This window comes from Limanda limanda, chromosome 22 (genome assembly GCF_963576545.1).
Source record: "Limanda limanda chromosome 22, fLimLim1.1, whole genome shotgun sequence".
NCBI lineage: Eukaryota > Metazoa > Chordata > Actinopteri > Pleuronectiformes > Pleuronectidae > Limanda > Limanda limanda.
Genome location: NC_083657.1, coordinates 10,814,143 through 10,821,151, shown reverse-complemented (window position 1 = coordinate 10,821,151; position 7,009 = coordinate 10,814,143).

Below are 7,009 nucleotides of genomic sequence, written 5' to 3'. Positions count from 1 at the left end.
TAATTCATGTGAATATGTTTCAGGAATACCTCTTACCACCGCAAACACCTGGAAGACCCGGCAAAGGCCACGAAGACATGTTTGGTGCCAGAGGCCCCAGAGACATGTTTGGTGCCAGAGCCCCCAGAGCCATTTTTGCCACCTGAGGCCCCAGAGCCGTATTTGCCGCCTGAGGCCCCAGAGCCTTCTTTGCCGTCGGAGGCCGCAGAACCGTCTTTACCACTTGAGGTCCTTGAGCCATCTTTGCTTCCAGAGGACCTAGAGCCATCTTTACCACCAAAGAAAGCAAAACCGTCAAAAGGCGTCACAAGCTACAGAGCTGCTTATGTGGCCCATCCATGGCAGTCCATGGAGAGGCCTTATAAATTAATATAAAAAACTGTTCTCTTGTAAACAAAGTTTCACTGCCAAGGTAAAGCCCAAGTGTCCCGTCCCCCTGGATCCCCTATCATATTGCTATAGAGAGACAGGGTAAAACAGGTATTTTTTATGAAGAAAATCACGGCAGGATTACAACTGAAACAGATTTATTGAAAGATGGTCACCTTTAATGCGTGTAATGCTAGAGCTCTAGTCACCTTTTTTTCTTTTATGTGCTGATATCATTATTATTTTTACTTGTATTTCTCATCACAGGTCCACTTTTTTCTCTCATTTAAGTTATGTCTCAGGGTTAAAACATTAAATATTGTATCTGTATGTCAAGGTTGTTTCAGTATGGGCTTGTGTACCAGAAAAATGATTGCTGCCAACAAAGAACAATAATTTAATGCTCAACGCAGACATGAGAAGTATAATACAAGTGTATAAGCATCAACATGTCATATGTGATGAATAAAAAATCATTTAAAAAAAAAATGTTGCTCCTAATGTCTATATGCACATGTTGAAAGCTCCAGCTCAAACAAAGAACAAGCAGACATTTTAACTAGTTAACTGTGGTTCAAGTTGTCTGTCAAGCGAATTACACATTAACACAAACTGTCCACACTCGAGTCACATCATGCATCAGTGCCCACCTCCACCCCAATCTCCTCCAGTCTTCAGCAGAATAATCATCACTTCATCTGGATCCTCAAGTTCAAGTGTGATCCTCACACTTAAACAATTGTTAAATACTCAACAGCTCACAGAGACAATTGTCTTCTGAAGTATTCACTATAGGTTTATCACAAGGACAGGCAAAAACAAAGCAAACTATCCCACAATGTGTTTTCTATGCTACTAGTTTCTTGTATATATTTAGAATTACACACACACACTACACAAAATAGCTGGTGACAAGGACTTAGTTTCAGTATACCTACAATTCCCTTCTTTCACATTTGAAGCAGGGGCGTCTGTATCATGTATTAACAAAGATCATCGCTATACAACAAACTATTAGAATGAATAGATATTAGATCAGGAGCCTACAATCACAATTATGCTGTTACTGTCCTGTACTGGACAATCCCTGTATCGAGTCGCCCTTGAATCTTAAAACCAAGAGTTCACTTCAGCCCCTGTTTGACTGCCAAAATGACATCAAATCATGTATGAACTTAAAGTTCCTCAAACTAAATGAAAAAGACTCAGGTTATAGTGTTGGGTCACCCTGATTTGCTGGATGTGGGTATCCCATATTCCCTTCTATGTGAAGAGTCCTGGTGTTCATTTTGACACTGTTTTTTTTTTTTTAATGATTTCCTCTGTTGTTAGGTGTAGCTTCTTTATTTTACATTTTACTTTAATTTTATATAAATTATTCTACTTTATCTTTTCTTTATTTTTAGTACTGGTATTGTGATGTATTGCATGTTGCTGTCTTCTTGTTGTACCTTATACTTTGTGAAGCACTTTGGTCAACCCAGTTCTTTTAAATGTTTTATATAAATAAAATTGACATTAACATTGACATCAATGATTTGGATTGGAGATTAGGGGGATTAGATTATAGGCAAACGTCTCACAGTAAACCCCATGCCAAGCTATAAACTCTCGAAACAGAGATTTTTCAGACCCACACTTTGAATGTAAGGGAACTCAAAATCTGATTGGCTGTTGGCTTGTATGATACTGCAATGGAAGCCGTGTGGCTGACTCAGTAGATCAGACATCCTTAGAGAACTAAGTTTCTAATCAAATAAATAACGTCAATGTGCATCACCGCCATTTACTGGATATGCTATTCCAAAAATAATCATCAATTATCAATTATATACTGCATCATTGTCATCAAGGTTGGATTCCAAGTAAAGGACAAAGGGAATGTAAAGGAATGCCTTTGATCAAAATACTCCTTGCACCTTGCCACATCCAAAGGTGCCTGCTGTACAGTTGCATCAGAGGCGTTTCGAAGCAGGAAATTAGATGACAAACAGGAGCTGTATTCTCCTTTTGGCGAGAGGAAAAGGTATTTCAAACATCCATAACTATAAACATAACAAATAGAAATGAAAATCAGTGACAATTCTACAGTATTGCCTTTAATTGCTATACTGTCTCTGCAATTAACTCCGATGGCCTATTATTCATATAATTGTTGTTTTTTTACCCTAGAATGGGCCCTGCGGAAGTACCAATGGTTTTTTATAGTCGTCCAGACTGGACAAACTAAAAACCTTCTGAGTTTTTATGAGAACTGAAGTTCATCACAGGTAATATTCCATGTTTAGAAGGGATCGGTGAGGTGAGGGGGATTCAGCTGCAACAAGTAACTTTTCCACTAGATGTCACCAAATTCTACAAACTGAACCGTTAAATGTTTCACAAATACATACCTTTGTTTTCACTGTGGAAATAAACTAATGTGTACTTTGTATGTTATGACAGTTTTAAAAAAAGCAGCTGTGGACGCAGACAAACGGGCGATACAACTTTAGCAGACTGCGCCCCACACCTGTGGGCTGCAATCGCTTTCTGGCTGACAATGCCTTTTTGGAACAGCAATACTTATCCGCATATTCGGGATAGGCTGCAGCCCAAATCGACCTGGACGCCCCAAATTGCACAGCGGAACAACTTTCAACTAAACACATTCATATGGTGAGACGATCCTTATCTCCATATTCTTCTTCCTGGGATTGTGAATGGACAAAACAATAGTTACAAACCTGCTTATGTTTTGCTAAAATTGACATTATTTTCCATGGAGTTCTGTGAGCTGCAGTTTCAGGAAGTAAGTGATTGTTGTAATGAGTCTGCAGAAATATGTGATCATACTTACTCCTGCTAATGCTTAAAACTTAGGTTATCAAATTATATGAATGTTGATAAAACGTTAAACAGACTTAATACAGCACATGTTGCTTAATACATTTTCAACATGAGCTTTGTATGTCTTGTGCAAAACATTCTGATTGGACTTGTTGTTAAAACTCTGTACAAACTATATAACTTATGTAGTATCCACTTTGTGCACCTGATATCTAGGAGGAAGTCCCCCTCTCAGAGACCCCCGAGAGGGCCCCCAATGACCACAGAGTACAGTGAGAACTTCATCCCTCCAAGATCCTATAGGACTATCGTCTCAACCGTAATACAACCAGACAAGCATCCACTGAAGGGGACATCAAACTTACCAATGACCGCTATTAAGTAAGTTATTTTTCTTTTACAATATATGTTCATGAAGGTATTGTGTATGGAGAGATAGTGGGGTATGACATGTTATGAATCCCTGCGTAACCAATGGAAAATAAACCAGAGATATTTATGATTTCTAAAGCAAAAATGAAAAGTTTAATTCATGAAATTATGTTTCAGGAATTACTATATCCCCTGGACACAGAGTCAAGACCGACCCAAGACCCTAAAGCCGTGTTTTCCGCCAGCGGCCCCAAAACCATCTTTGCCTCGACAGGCCCCAAAGCGACGTTTGCCGCCAGAGGCCCCAAAGCAACATTTGTCACATGAGGCCCGGAAGCCATCATTGTCACATTTGGCCCGAAAGCCATCATTCTCACATGTGGCCCCAGAGCCATCATTGCCAAGTAAGGCCCCAGAGCCATCATTGCCACATGAGGCCCCAGAGCCATCAAAACATTCAAGACAGTTAGAACGCATCTCTGTGTACAGATCTGCTTTTGTGCCCCATCCACTACTGCCCGTGTCGAGGTTTGCGAAAAAAGCTTATATAATGTCGTAGGCAAACAGACTATGAACTTTTAGACTCCGACAGGGTTGGCGATTTACTTCTGCGATTCAAGAACTGGTCTCTTGAAAACAAAGTTCCACTGCCAAGGTAAAGCCCAAGACTCCAGTCACTTGGGGGGCATCATATTACAATGGAGAGACAGGGTAAAACTGGTCTTTTTAGTAGTAACGGTATGTTTGTTCAGATGCCAAAATTGAAGAGAATATGACCTGAGTTAGGGTACACAAGGGTATGTGGGTGTGTGTCTGTGTGTGTGTGTGTGTGCGTGGGTGTATGTGACCAGGGATGTGCAGTATTTACTATTGATGATACATATATTTCAAATAACAATTTGAAATTCAAAATAGTATTTTGTAATTAATATCTGATAGGTCTGATGTTGTGTCATACTTCAGTGTTTTGTATTTTGGTAAAATATCGTGTGTGAGATGTGAAGACGTCATAAAAATGAAAATCGATGCATGATGCCTGTTATTGATGTCTACTCTGTAATTTGCCCAGGCTTGTAGAAATCAAAAAATGTCTGAGCCAGCAAGACACAAAGAAGTGTGAGAAACGAGTTGGTTGCCACCTCTCCATCGATTTTTTGCATAAATTGCAACAATTCTTTTGGTGTTCGTTTTAGTATTCTAGGTGAACTCGAAGTTATCTAAATGTGTAACTTAAGCTGCTTTCAGACATGCACTGAAGTCTGGTCAATGGATTTATTTGTATTTAATTAATTCTTTGGGTAATTTTATTGCCACCTAAAACTGTTACCAAATACAGTCAAATAATTTAGTAAGTTCCAAGTGTTTATCCAGCTTCACCTCAGTCCCTGGGTGCAACGTTACACCTTTGGATTGAAGCCCATAATAAGAACTTAGCCAGAGATCCATTCATTCTGGATGAAAAGTTTTTCAGACAACACACAAATATAATTACAATTGTATGTTGTAATGCAATGTTTCATTAGATGGATAAATTTCTTCCAGGATTTTGAGATCAGCTTTTTATCTTCTGGGAGTTGGAGTGAACAAATGTCAATTTCTTACGGCCTTCTAAATTTGGGCCCTTGTAAATTTGTATTTATAAATGGATTTACATAGTTTTGGTTGTACAAAAATTGAATCATGGACCAGTATTTTTTTGAGGGGCATTCTGTGGCGATGGACAGGAACTGGACTGTCCTATGTTGAAATTGTATTTCTTTTGGTACATCTTTGGACTTTCACTCTCATTTCCCCATATATAAGAATAGCTGAACAGTCTCCAGCATCCTAAAAAAACAAACACTTTTTAAAGTGACTCTTAAGCTGTGTCATCATGAGGCATTGAACTGTTAGGCCTGATTGAATTATTTTTAATATGCTGAATATGCAAAGTCACCCTGACCTTGTAGACTTCACACACCCTGGTGATTCCAAACAGATGCTGTCATTAGGGATTATTGTGTCCATAAAGTCAGTGGCATTATTGTGTTTGACCACTAGATGACGTCCAAAGCTTACAGATATTCAGACACTGAGCTGACTACATACCTCCATTAAAGCCCAACAGTCTTCTCATGAAACCACTTTTAAATTCAATAGGGTATTTGAATTGCACCACATTGCACACACTCATGAGTATCAGCCCACTAAATATGGCAGTATTTTACGGAGAGGTGGTGGACTAGTGGCAGAAATTTGTACTATGGGCAGAAAAGGTCTCTGGTTCGACTCCACGGAGAACCAACAAAAAGACGAAGCTGGATTGATCTGTCCGGAAAAAAAAAGAGGATTCTCCCTACCCTGTCTAGTGCCCCTGAGCAAATTTAAAAGCAGAGGTTAAATTTCCCCTTGCATGAGTGTGTCTGTGCATGTGTTTGGGATAATAAAATGTATCTTAATCTTATCTTAATCAATAAACCTGATTTTCTTCCATCAAGATCCACAAATGTTTGTCTCAGAAATCAAGGAAAATTTGGAGAAGTGCCCTAATGTTAAAGAGAAAGAAAAAAGAAAATCCTGGATCAGCCCCTTGATTCAGATCAGCACCAACATTCAATAGGTTCTTTCTTGGGTCGTGCCCTACCTATCCACAAAATTCCATTGAAATCGGTTGAGTAGGTTTTGCACAGTCTTGCTAATGATGTAAAAAATATATCCAAACACAACTTCATGGCCTGAGGTTACAGCAAAAGTTGTATAAAGCTGGAGACCATAGATCATAGACAATAGATTGCAACAATTTAACCTCTGTGTCTTTATTCTGTGGCATCTTGAAATAATGTATTTTTGGTGCTGACTTGACAAAACACATGTTGCAATGGTGCTAGATAAGAATATAAGTATACAGTATAAGTTACTTGGGCTGACTTTTATTTGAACGGCGAAGTTAATGCAACAGAATACCTCAGAGCAAGAGAAACAAATCTAAGATGACAGGAAATCGAGAAATTGGTATTGATATTCAGTGCTATTTAATTTGTCCTCAGGTTTTATGTTTGCAGTGTCAGAATGCATCTGAGACTGTATTTAATTTGACCCACAAGCCCCCACTTATTTCTGGAGGGGAAACTCTGAGGCTGTTAAACGAATCAACTTATTATTTAATTAACAACAAAGCACGACTCAACAATGGAGTTAATCAACTGTGAAAATAGCAATTATGGAGTCAGAGAGAAATCACAGCACCAGAGCTGGACTACCAACGTGTGTGGGGATAAAAGGAACTGTATTGAACCAGAATGCTAAAGCACTTGTCCAAAAGTCTAACAAATACATCACATTAGTTACATGGCTCATTGGACTTCTTCTCAGGCTGCAGTTGAGAATTAGATTTTATTTTATTGCCGATATTCAAAAATCAAAATTTGCCTCTTGCAGCTGTAATATTTCAAATTTCCTC